General features: G+C 41.9%; 1 protein-coding gene across 1 annotated transcript in view; it reads left to right on the top strand.

The window, feature by feature from the left end:
• The window catches only part of CUNH4orf19 (chromosome unknown C4orf19 homolog), a 66,889-nt gene that overhangs the window by 5,235 nt on the left and 48,663 nt on the right, over nt 1-12,991 (top strand). The gene's annotated exons all lie outside the window — the stretch shown is intronic.

Here is a 12,991-nt window from a genome sequence, read left to right as displayed (position 1 = left end):
TCCTGAGACTTGGAAATGTGACTTGGCCAAGATTTTGAACCCAACTCCAAGCCTCAAATCCCATTTTTGTCCACTGAAACCCTCCACAACCTTTGCAAGAGATTATCAAACCAATCATTCTTTGGTTTTGTTCTCTTTTTTCATGTAAGCTGTACCAAACTCAAAAAGATACTTGAAGGATTATATTGATATTTTTGAAGTAATTAGATCATGGAAACTTGAAAAGACCTCAAGAAGAACTGACACCTTCCCCCGCATCTATTCCCAGTTTTCTTATTTTATTGAATTCTTCACTCCCAATAGCAACAGACCACTTTATATTTTAAACATTGTGAGATATTATGCAGCCCTTTTCTTGGAGTGATGAAAGATTTTACCTTTTTTGAAATCTGTGTTTAAGCCTATTTCCTTCTCTCTCTCTCTCTCTCTCTCTCTCTCTCTCTCTCTCTCTCTCTCTCTCTCTCTCTCTCTCTCTCTCTCTCTCTCTCTCTCTCTCTCTCTCTCTCTCTCTCTCTGTTTATTATTAGTGTTTCAACTCTGAGCCTAGGCACTATCCCTTAGCTTTTTCATTCAATGCTGATGCTCTACAGCTCCACTTCCAGATTTTTAGTGGTTAAATGGAGATAAGAGTCTCACAGACTTTCCTTCCCAGGCTGGCTTCAAACCCTGATCTTCAGCTCTTAACTTCCTGAGTAGGATTACATTAACCACATGGCGTGGCTAAATTTGTTTCTTAAGGAATTAAGTTGAATCTGTACAGTTTTCCATAAATAACATCAGCATAATCTGAAAAGAGTCTTACTAGCCCCACACCACTTTTTTGTTGTTGTTGGTGGTGGTGGTTGTGGTCATGGGGCTTGAACTCAGGGCCTGGGTATTGTCTCTGAGCTCTTTTGTGGCCCAAGGCTAGAACTATACCACTTTGAGCCACAACTTCACTTCCAGCTTTCTGATGGTTAATGGGAGGTAAGAGTTTCACAGACTTTCCCACTCAGGCTGGCTTTGAACCATGATCCTCAAATCTCAATCTCCTGCAAGGATTACAGGTGTGAGCCACCAGCCCCTAGCTCCACACTACTTTTTAAAATATATATGATTTATTGTAAAGATACTGTACAGAGGGGTTACAGTATATGAGTAAGGTAATGAGTACATTTCCTGTGGAGCATTGTTACCCCCTCCTTTGCTTTTTTCTTTTCCTTCGAATGGGTATTTTGTGTGTGTGTGTGAAAATACTATACAGAGGGGTTACAATTACATGGTCAAGATAATGAGTACATTTCTTGTTTGGTTTTTTTAACTATTTTTGTTTGTCTTTTCTTTTTTGGTACTGGGGATCGAACCCAGGACGTTGCACTTGCTAGGCAAGCGCTTTGCCACTGAGCTACATCCCAGCCCAATGAGTACATTTCTTATCAAGCATTGTAGCCTCCTCCTTTGTTTCCACTTCCCATCCCATCCTCCCCCTGCCCCCAAACCCAACCCTCCTCCCCCACCAAAGTTGTACAACTTGTACAACTCATTGTTGCAATGGGTCCACCTGTATCCCTATTTAAACGATTTGTTTTTTCCCTTCCCCTCCACAAATTATACCGACATCAAATACAGTGAAAACAAGCATTATACCGTGGGGGAGGGACATACAAAGCAACAAAGAAGTAATCTTATAAATGTGTTAGAAACAATCGCATGAAAGAAAAAAAACATTTGAATATATATCTTAGGGTTCATTTCCCTAACATCAACTTATCTGACCTTTTCTGCTTGATTCAGACATATACTAGTTATTGCAAATAAGGGAAGCCATGGGACTTATGTTTCTTTGGGCCTGGCTTACTTCACTTAATATAATTTTTTCCAAGCCTTTCTATTTCCTAACAAATGGGGCAATGTCATTCTTTCTGATGGAGGCATAGAATTCCATTGTGTATACATACCACATTTTCTTGATCCATTCATCTACTGAGGGGCATCTGGGTTGGTTCCATATCTTAGCTATGGTAAATAATGCTGCAATAAACATAGTTGTGCTGGTAGCTTTAGTGTGGTCTTGTTTGTGAACATTTGGGTAAATGCCCAAAAGTGGGATTGCTGGGTCATAGGGGAGCTCTATGTGGAGTCTTTTGAGGAACCTCCATACTGCTTTCCAAAGTGGTTGAACAAGTTTACACTCCCACCAACAATGCAGTAAGGTTCCCTTCTGTCCACATCCCCTCCAGCATGTGTTGTTATTAGAGTTCTTGATTCTAGCCATTCTAACTGGGGTGAGGTGGTATCTCAATGTTGTTTTGATTTGCATTTCTTTTATGGCTAGAGAGGTCAAGCATTTCTTCATATGTCTATTGGCCATCCTTCTTTCCTCTTCAGAGAAGTTTCTCTTTAAGTCTTCTTTGTTTTCCACACTACGTTTTATGGATAAGAAAACAAGTCCCTGAGAGAGGATGGAACCTACCTACTCAAGGATATTCCACAGCTGGAGGCAAACCTGGAATAGGAACCCAGATCTCCAAGCCCTGGTCCCATTCTCTGACATAAGTACTTAAAAGCAGTTCCTTCCTTGTGGCAGGATTGGCTCCCCACTAACAAGCAGGGTGGGGACACTAAGAACGCTGACATTTTAAAGTGAGGAGGACATGGCTTTCAATCCTGTTTTTCTACTCACTTGGCATGTCGAATGTCATTCTATAGTCACTCCTAAAGAGAATCATAAAATAGAGATAATTGGCTAGAATGTCAAGATTTTTGGTTCTCAGAGTACAATTTATCTACATTTCTCCTTTAAACTTGACAGGACAGGTTTTATGACCGTCAGTGGGATTTGGTTTTGGTAAAAGGAGCCAAGTGTTCTAGGAGTGGACATAATGAAGGTTTCAGAGACATACTGCAACCTGAGCCCAGGCTCACCCCCAGACCCTAGGCTTGGGCTGAGTGCAGGCCCTGCTGTGTTGTTGGCTTTCTCCAATAGAAGCCAATGTTTCCTGATGCCCAAGAGTAAGCCTCCACTGGAGGTCCAAGGAGGTTCACCTGAAAACAGGAAGGTAGCAAGCTCACAGTTCACTGGAGTGGAGCAAGCTGGAGGATTGTTTTATTAATACCCTGACTTGATTCCAGGATTTAATGGAGCAAAAGAACAGGACTTTTATGTCATCCAAAAAAGATCCAAAGTGGTTTTAGAGGATGAAATGACTGCATTCACAACCTATGACAGGCAGTCATCCTCTAAGAGTGAACTAGACAAACATAAAAGCAAAACAAGCAAAAAGAAATTGGAAATTTTACTCCTGGAGTGCTTTGCAGAGATAACTGCAAAAGAAATACACACACACACACACACACACACACACACACACACACACACACATACACATACACACACACACACACACACACACACACACACACACACTCATCCATAAGTCAGAAACATCAGTATTCACTCTCAAAGAGCAATCAGCCCATGCTCCCTGAGCTTCTCTTCCTATTAAATTCTTTACCCCTGTGTGCAGGTGCCCAGCATCCATTTCCTTCATGGGAGCCCTTTAAAAACAACCTGGAGGCAAGGGGTTGTATTTTCTTCCCTCTCAAAGCATTTGGTTGACCACATTTCTTAGTGAGTCAAAGATGTGACTCATGGGAGTCAAGCCTGGCTGTCCAGAAAGAGGCTGGAATGAGAGCGCATTGAAGCCTGGTGGGATCTCAGGAATTTCCCCTAATCCCCCAGGATTTTAGTCTCCTTGGTTGTAACACTGGGACACTACTTCCTGTAAGGTGTGTTGACCTAACACAGTCTGCAAATAGGAAATGGCAAATGAATCTGATGCTTGGCCTCTGTGGCCTCCAGTTTTCTGGAATGTAAAATGAGAAGTTTGAGCCAGAGAGATCTCACAAGGTCCAGGACTAAGGGAGAGAATTAGGGGCTGTCTAATTCCCCTCATCTCTCTCAGCTTATCTTACCTTTACCTTTGATAAAGACACACCATAAACTAGCAGGAACTTTCCAGTTTGACCACAGGGGACTTCCCATGAATTTCTAACTAAATATATTTCCTTGTCCTGACATTATCTGCTTACATCCCTAGCTGGGGGATAGTTTTAAATTTGGAATTTTTTTTCAGCTCAGCATGTCAGTGTATGAGTACAATGCATCTCAACCATTATTACCTTTTTCATGGTTTCCTTCACTAAATGCTTCTTAAATTGAATACTTTTTGTTGGTGGTGGTTTTGGGGCTTGAACTCACAGCCTGGGCACTGTCCCTGAGCCTCTTTGTGCTCAAAGCTAGCACTCTACCACTTGAGCCACAGCGTTACTTCTGGTTTAGGAGTCTCATGGGCACTTATCTGTACAGGCTGGCTTGAATACTTGCTTTAAATATAAATAAATAAATAAATAAATAAATAAATAAATAAATAAATAAATAAATAAATAAATAAAACAAATACCACCATGAAGTGCTTTCCCTATGGAGATGTGCCCATTCCCATCGGTGAATATAGCCCCATAAAAAGTAATTTCTGTTTGGGGGGTTGTTTTTCCATTCGTGCTGAGTGCAATCCAGTATATGCTCTCTTTTTAAGCATGTGTCAGGCATGTGTCAGTGGTGGCCACGCCCTGAGTCAGGTGCTGGGGATACGAAGGTGAACAAATAGACCAGAACATGGTCTCCTAGGGAGACAGGTATCAGTCCAATCACCCAGTACTTCACTACATCCTGCCTTGCCTTCAAAGAAAGTTCCAGGCACTTTGAGAAATGGAAGGGGAGCGCTGACGAAGAGACAGAAAGCAGCTTTCCTCAGGAGGGAAAGATGAGGGGGAAATCAGCAGGGAGGGAAAGCGAAAGGTGTGTCAGAAGGCTTGAGGAGGGATGAAAGGTGCCCAGGAATCCTACAGCACACTGGAAAGCAGGTAGGAGAACTTAGGACCCAGACCTGGGGAGTTCCTATCTCCCTTTGGTGGCTGTTAACATCTCTGGGGATTAGACATGGGAAAGGCTAAAGATTTCCTTCCGTGGGGCCTCAGGTGCTGCCTCAGCCTGGTGTTCCAACATGGAAGGGTAAGCAGGAATGAGAAGAACCATCCCTCTTGTTCTGGAAGCTTGGTGGCATCCCTCTTACCCTTTCTGTATCTCCAGTAGCATCTTTCATTGGAGGCAAAGGTGACTCCTCTTGCAGAAGAGATGAGCTCGCCTAAGAGTGGACGCAGGTAGAATGCTTGGAACTAGAGACATTTTGCACAAAGGAGCACTGGGAAGCCCTAGGGAGGGCTCAGCCCCTTCCCCGGCCCCTCCCCAAAGTTCTCCCCACCTGCTGTGTAACAGGAGTGGGAACAGCACCACACACTCCACACCGTTCCTCTTTCCTCGCTTCCCAGGCAGCATCAGGGCAAAAACAGTTTCTCACGCCTGTTTGCTAATTTGTAAAAAGTCCTTTGTGCTGATTGCAGATAAAGAAGGGAACAAAACTGTACAAGCCACCCTTGGAGTGCAGCCCCCTGATAACATTCTTGCCCTTACTCGCTATCACTAAGGATGTAATTTCATCTTCTTTCTACTGTACAGAGTACAAACACACTCCCAAACCCCAAACTGCCCAGGCTGGCTTATCTTAAAGCAAACTATAGCCGATAGAACTGTGATGGTCAGTGATCTTTACCATAACAACAGTGAAAGGCTTTGAACCAGAACCATGAGATAAGCATTTCTGGATGCAGTGAGAATCAAGAAGATTTATTGGGGAAAGAGATTATTAAGAATTATTAGGAAGTGGCGCTGTAGCTCAAGTGGTAGAGCGCTCGCCTTGAGCTGAAGAGCTGAGGGACAGCGCCCAGGCCCAGAGTTCAAGCCCCACGACCGACAAAAAAAAAAAAAAGAATTATTAAAATCTGCCAGACACCAGTGGCTCACAACCTGTAATCCTAGCTACTCAGGAGGCTGAGATCTGAGGGTCATGGTTTAATGCCAGCCCAGGCAGGAAAGTCTGCGAGACTCTTTATCTCTAATTATCCACCAGAAGTGGCATTGTGGCGTAAAGTGATGGAGCACTAGACTTGAGAAGAAAAAGCTCTGGGACAGCACCCAGGCTCTGAGTTAAAGCTCCATGACCAAAAGGAAGGAAGGAAGGGGGGAAGAGAGAGGCGGGGGGAGAGGGAGAGGGAGAGAGAGAGAGAAAGAGAGGGGGAGGGAGGGAGGGAGGAAGGAAGGAAGGAAGGAAGGAAGGAAGGGAGGGAGGGGGGAGGGAGGGAGGGAGGGAGGGAAAGAGAGAAAAGAAAGAAAGAAAGAAAGAAAGAAAGAAAGAAAGAAAGAAAGAAAGAAAGAAAGAAAGAAAGAAAGAAAGAAAGAAAGAAAGTAAGTTTGCTTAAGATCTGCACAGGAAGAAATATTAAGTCCTACACAGGGAAGACGTGAACACTCCACATGAGTAGAGGACATTGGATGGTGTGAGGAAGTGGGCTTCTGCGATCATATATGAGATCACCTTTCAAAACTGATTGGAAATGAGAAATGAGGGAGGGGATGTCACAATTTAATTTTAGGACCTGAATGCTCAAGGTGTTTTGTTGCAGTTTTGTTTGTGATTCAACTAATAATAATAATTCACATGTCATCAATATAAATTGCTTAAATTCAATTTGTAGATACAAATTTGAGGAGCTCTGTGAACTGATTGAAAAATGTGTACAGTTTTTTTTAATAGTTTAAGAAACCCAGGTACCAGTAGCTCACACCTGTAATCCTAGCTACTCAGGAGGCTGAGATGGAGAAGCAGGGTTCAAAATCAGCCCAAGCCAAAAAAAAATCCATGAAACTCCATCTCCAAAATAATCAAGGAAATGCTGGACAGGAGAGGTGACTTAAGTGGTATAGAACCAGCTGTGCACAGGAAAGGTTCCCAAGAATATGTGCCCTTCAGCTCCCACACAAAAAAAGCTACAGAGTAATGTATTTATTGTTTCACTCTAATAAGATTATAATGATTACAATTAGAAAATATTTGGAGGTGGAAATTCCAAGCAGAGGAGAGTGAAGAAAATAGAAGCATTTGCAATCCATTATTACAAAAGTGTCATTACTGTTGTAATCAGAGAACACAGACTTAAAGAAAAATGAGCCAACATCCCCACATCTGTGAAATTTTCTGAGCCAGGGTAATCACTCCCTCTTCGGAACCCATCCCACACTCATTCCACTAGGTTAAGTCCTAGAAGAGCTTCCATGGTCATTTGATTCAATATCCCCATCACACAAATGGTCCAGAAGGTAAACAGCGTAGTCAAAGCCACATCAGCCTCAGTTGACGGCAGAGCCCTTCTTTCACACATTCACTCTCCTCTAGCACTCCCTGGATCTATGAATAACTTGGCGGTTTTGCTTTTTTTAGCCAGACTCATCCAGTAATGAACTTGATAAAAACAACAGGCAGATTTCAATCAGACCTCAGAGCCAAGAGGCAAGAATGTAATTCAGGATTGAGAAAGATCTTACACCTGGTTGGCATCCACCCCATTGTACACAGAGAGAGAGGCAGAGAGACAGAGAGAGAGAGGGAGGGAGGGGGTGAGAGAGATAGACAGAATAAGTTAGAGGCACTCACCTGTTTAGTTACACAGGTGAAATGGACTTTGCATTGAATGGCGTATCAGTAGATTTGCTCCTTACTACAAAATCACAACTGCTGGAACTTCCCACAGAAGTGGAGTCTATTCGACAACTTTGAATGCAGTGATAATTTCAGTGATTTCCCCCAGTTGTCCTCAGGCCTCTCAGCCTATTCACATCACAGGCCATTTGGACAGAGAATGTTTCAGGTACGGGGCCTCACAGGAGTGTGGCCTACCTGGCCTGACTGTGGACCCAAAGCAGGATTTTAGGGAGTCCACCTCTTGTTAGGGGGCTCAGACAAATGGACACCTCTGGATCACACTATTCACCAAAGCAGTCTCCTACGATAGAAATGAGGGTGTAGGGCAACTCAGCCATTGACCAGCACAGTTCCTTCCCCAGATGGTTAGGGAGTTGTCTGATCTGTAGAGCTGTGTTTACTCTGTCACCTCCAGTGCTGGTTTTCTCCCCCTCCCCTTCCTCCTCCCCTGAAGCTAATCAAGGCACTTTTGTCTCTATTGAGCTCCATTTGGCATCTGGTGCTCATCACCTAAATGAGCCTCTGTCTTTCAGAAACTGTTCTACTCTCTGCCTCCAGTTTCACGGTAAGCTTGTTTCCAGGGTTGTATTCATTTATTTCAATTGAACATTTTACATATCCTCAACATTTACACTTGTGTGTGTGTGTGCTGGGCCTGAGGCTTGAACTCAGAGCATGGAGTGCAAGTAGTAGCACTCTACTACTTGACCCACAGCTCCACTTCCAGCTTTTTCTGAGTGGTTTATTGAAGATAAAATGTTCACGGACTTTCCTGTCTTGGCTGGATTCAAACTGTGATCCTCAGATCTCAGCCTCCTGAGTAGCTAGGTTTATAGGCATGAGCCACTGGCACCCATTTTCACTTTTTTTTATTTGCCGGTCATGGGGCTTGAACTCTCAGGCCTGGGCCTGGGTACTGTCCTTCAGCTCTTTAGCTCAAGGCTAGTGCTCTACCACTTGAGCCACAGCACCACTTCCAGATTTTTCTGCTTATGGGATGCTGAGGAATTGAACCCAAGGCCTCATGCATGTGAGGTAAGCCCTCTACTACTGAGCCACCTTCCCAGCCCACATTTTCACTTTTTTACTTTAGCATCTTCTTGCTTTTTTTACAGTCTCAAGACTCATGAATGATTAGATCTCTTTCCATTTTTCTTTCTCCTATTGCTTATCTTGTGTGGGTTGACCATGCTTTGGAGCATTTAAAGCATCTATCTAATGCATTTATACATTTCATCTGCACAGAAGGGAAAGACAAAAACATGTGAGTCCCAAAATTGTGATATGCCTTAAATTGTTGTTAAACAAACTTGTGTTTTGATATACTTTCCCCTCAGTGGGTTGTAAGCCTGCCTTTCAGTACTTGCACAGTGTTCTTTTCACAAATACAGGAATTTTGTTCTCGGGAAACTTTCTGGGACCCTCTTTCCACACAGAGGCTATGTATGTGAATAGAAGGGAGGGAAGGAGTCATGCCCAGGAGAACAACCCTCAGGCATTCAGTTCAGGTAGAACAGGAAGGAATATGATTGAACCACAATTCAACAAATCTGGCAGAAAATTCCAGGTCAACAGTAGACAAGTTGACAAGATTGTGGTTCCTGGTATGGTTAATAGCATTAGTGTTAACCCTGCTTTAACCCAGGCGTACTTAATTTTAAGAAGTACCTGGAGCCAAGTGTCAATGGCTCATACCTGTAATCCTGACTATTCAGGAGGTTGAGATCTGAAGATCATAATTCGAAATCAGCCTGGACAGGAAAGTTTGTGAAACTCTTATCTCCTATTAAATCACAGAAAGGCCAGAAGTGGCACTGTGGCTCAAGTGGTTGAGTGTTAGTCTTAAGGAAAAGAAACTCAGGGACAGCGCCCAGGCACAGAGTTCAAGCCTTAGGACAGGCAAAAACAAACAAACAAACAAACAAACAAGTACCTGGAAAAGGTAGTTTCCCATAACTCTTTTCAGCTATATCCAGACAGAACAATAGTATGTCAGACTGATAGTGTTCTTGGAATGATTCCCACACTTTCTCATAAAATGAAAACTATGTCAAATTGACAACAGAATGGAGTATTTGAGTCAGTCTTCCCTGAATCTCAAAGGCTAATGTTTCCTGTAATTTGGCTCTTGTATGTCTGATTGTAGACCCATTCATTACCTGATTTGTTACAAGAGCAGTAATCATATTTTCCCATTAAAAGATGATTCATGTTACCACTACAATGCTTTGGGAGATAAGGTTTGCAGTCTAAACTGGAATGTGTTGATTATTAATAAAGATAATAACTTCTACTAAGTTTTTATGCATGTGAAGGTGACTCTAGGTATAAGTAAGGGTAACATCAAATGAACTTGCTTGTGATTTTTGTTTTTGTTTTGTTTTTAATAGCCACCAGTGACAATCATGTGAACACCTCCTAAATGTTGCTTTTTATAATGTTTTCAGAGTAAAGAAATGTAAGAAAAAAGAATGTGTTCACACTGTAAAAGAAAGAAATACTTCCTTGCTAGGTATTATCCATTGGGACTATTTAAAAATGTGTATTTCTGGTGAAATTATAGAGGGATCCAAAGGGGGAAAAAAGGTGCTGTGTCTTTAAATTTGAAGATATTTTATAATTGTCCTTGACGTTTCTATTTTCATGTGTTTGCTTTGGGTGGCACATGGAAAAATATTTGCCTACCGTGTTCACAAGTTACCTGCCTTGCAAAGGTGGTAGACAATTCACGAGCGATGCCTTTTCTTTCCAATTTATTCACAAATATGTGATTTTCCTGCTCCAAAAATTAGCAATTTGTTTTATACTTACTGATCATGTCTAAGAGAGTCTGTCCCTGGAAAACATGGATAGTATGAAAGTACAGAATTAGGAATGGAGTGTTGGATTTCCTAGTTATATACTATGTAAGAAGCTACCTTAATTCTGGTTATTACTTTGTGAGAAGCTAGTTATTATCAAAGCTTAAGTGAATGCTGACATTTAGTCAAAATGGCATTGTTTAGCAAAATCTACACTTGCTTGTCCAATTGGATTTTTGTTAATGTTTAGATCTCAAAATCATTCTGAGTGCCCTTGAGACCAAGGAGGGGGTAAGGGGGAATGCAGTCAAAAATTCAGTGTCTATGGTACAAAAGTAAGAGGAGTGAAAGATGGGATGGGTTTGGAGGGATGGGTGAGAATGTTGAAAGATGCATTGCATTCATAAACTGCTTTGTTGAAGGACAGCTCCTTTGTACACCTACTTAAAGATAAATTTTAGAGTTTTAATGAAAAAATTAAAATGCCAAAGCTCATAAATTCTTATTCATCCAACATTATATTAAACAGTTTTCATATGTCCCATACATTACAAAGTATGACAGACATTTTTATTGGGAAAATACTGTACAGAGGGGTTACAATTACATGGGCAAGATAATGAGTACATTTCTTATCAAGCATTGTAGCCTCCTCCTTTGTTTCCCCTTCCCATCTTTTCCCTTCCTCCCCCCCACCCCCCCACCCAAAGTTGTAAAATTCGTTTTCAACATAACGACTTGTACATCGGGTCCACCTGTATCCCTATTTAAACGATTTGCTTTTTCCCTTCCCCTTCACAAATTATAACAACATCAAATACATCAAATACAGTGAAAGCAGGGGTTATACCGTGGGGGAGGGACATACAAAGCAACAAAGAAATAATCTTATAAATGTGTTAGAAACAATCGCATGAAAGAAAAAAAAACATTTGAATATATATCTTAGGGTTCATTTCCCTAACATCAACTTATCTGACCTTTTCTGCTTGACTCAGACATATACTAGTTATTGCAAATAAGGGAAACCATGGGACTTATGTTTCTTTGGGCCTGGCTTACTTCACTTAATATAATGTTTTTCAAGTCTTTCCATTTCCTAACAAATGGGCAATGTCATTCTTTCTGATGGAGGTATAGAATTCCATTGTGTATATATATATATATATATATATATATATATATATATATATATATATGTCACATTTTCTTGATCCATTCATCTACTGAGGGGCATCTGGGTTGGTTCCATACCTTAGCTATGGGATTGCTGGGTCATAGGGGAGCTCTATGTGGAGTCTTTTTTTTTTTTTTTTGTCAGTCATGGGGCTTGAACTCTGGACCTGGGCGTGTTCCTCAGCTCTTCAGCTCAAGGCGTGTGCTCTACCACTTGAGCTACAGCGCCACTTCTGGTTTTCTGGTGATTTATTGGAGATAGGAGTCTCACAGTCTCTCCTGCCTGGGCTGGCTTTGAACCGTGATCCTCAGATCTCAGCCTCCTGAGTAGCTAGGATTACAAGCGTGAGCCACCAGCGCCCGGCTATGTGGAGTCTTTTGAGGAACCTCCATACTGCTTTCCAAAGTGGTTGAACAAGTTTACACTCCCACCAACAGTGCAGTAAGGTTCTCTTCTGTCCACATCCCCTCCAGCATCTGTTGTATTAGAGTTTTTGATTATAGCCATTCTAACTGGGGTGAGGTGGTATCAATGTTGTTTTGATTTGCATTTCTTTTATGGCTAGGGAGGTTGAGCATTTCTTCATGTGTCTATTGGCCATCCTTCTTTCCTCTTCAGAGAAGTTTCTCTTTAAGTCTTTAGCCCACTTATTTATTGGGCAGTTGTTTCTTTGAAGATTTGTTGTTGGGGATTTAATTTTTTGAGTTCCAGGTATATTTTAGATATGAGAACCTTGTCTGTTGTATGGCTAGTGAAGATCTTCTCCCAATCCGTGGGCTTTCTATTGATCTTGCTAGCTATGTCCTTTGCCATGCAGAAGCTCTGCAATTTCATGCAATCCCATTTGTATGACAAACTTTTTTAAACCCACAGTACTTTCCCCCACAAGTGCAGAACTTAAATTTACAAATGAAGTTCTTGAATACTGTTTTATTGCACTGTATACTTGCTATTTTTGTAAGTAAAATTTTAGACAGGACAATTTCTTTTATATATGTTTATTATCTTTAAGTAGTTGTGCAAAAAAGCTGCCAGTCAACAAAGCAGTTTATGCATACACTGCATCTCTTCACTCACCCATTCTAACCCACCCTTCCCCACTTTTCTTAATTTTGTAGATGTGCATTAAATTTGTCCGTGTGTGTGTGTGTGTGTGTGTGTGTGGGTGTGGGTGTGGGGGTGTGTGTGTGTGTGCGCGCGCGCGCGCGCGCGCGCCAGTCCTGGAGTTTGAACTCAGGGCCTGGGCATTGTTGCTATGCTAATTTTTGCTCAGGACTAGCACTGTACTACTTGAGCCAAAACTCTGCTTCTGGCGATTTTGGTAGTTTATTGGAGATAAAAGTCTCTTGGACTTTCCTGCTAGGGCTAGCTTCAGA

The sequence above is a fragment of the Dipodomys merriami genome, unplaced genomic scaffold (genome assembly GCF_024711535.1).
Source record: "Dipodomys merriami isolate MVZ:Mamm:240054 unplaced genomic scaffold, mDipMer1.0.p SCAF_9, whole genome shotgun sequence".
Classification (NCBI taxonomy): Eukaryota; Metazoa; Chordata; class Mammalia; order Rodentia; family Heteromyidae; genus Dipodomys; species Dipodomys merriami.
Note: the sequence above shows the minus strand (reverse complement) of the source record. Positions and strands in the feature narration are given on the sequence as shown.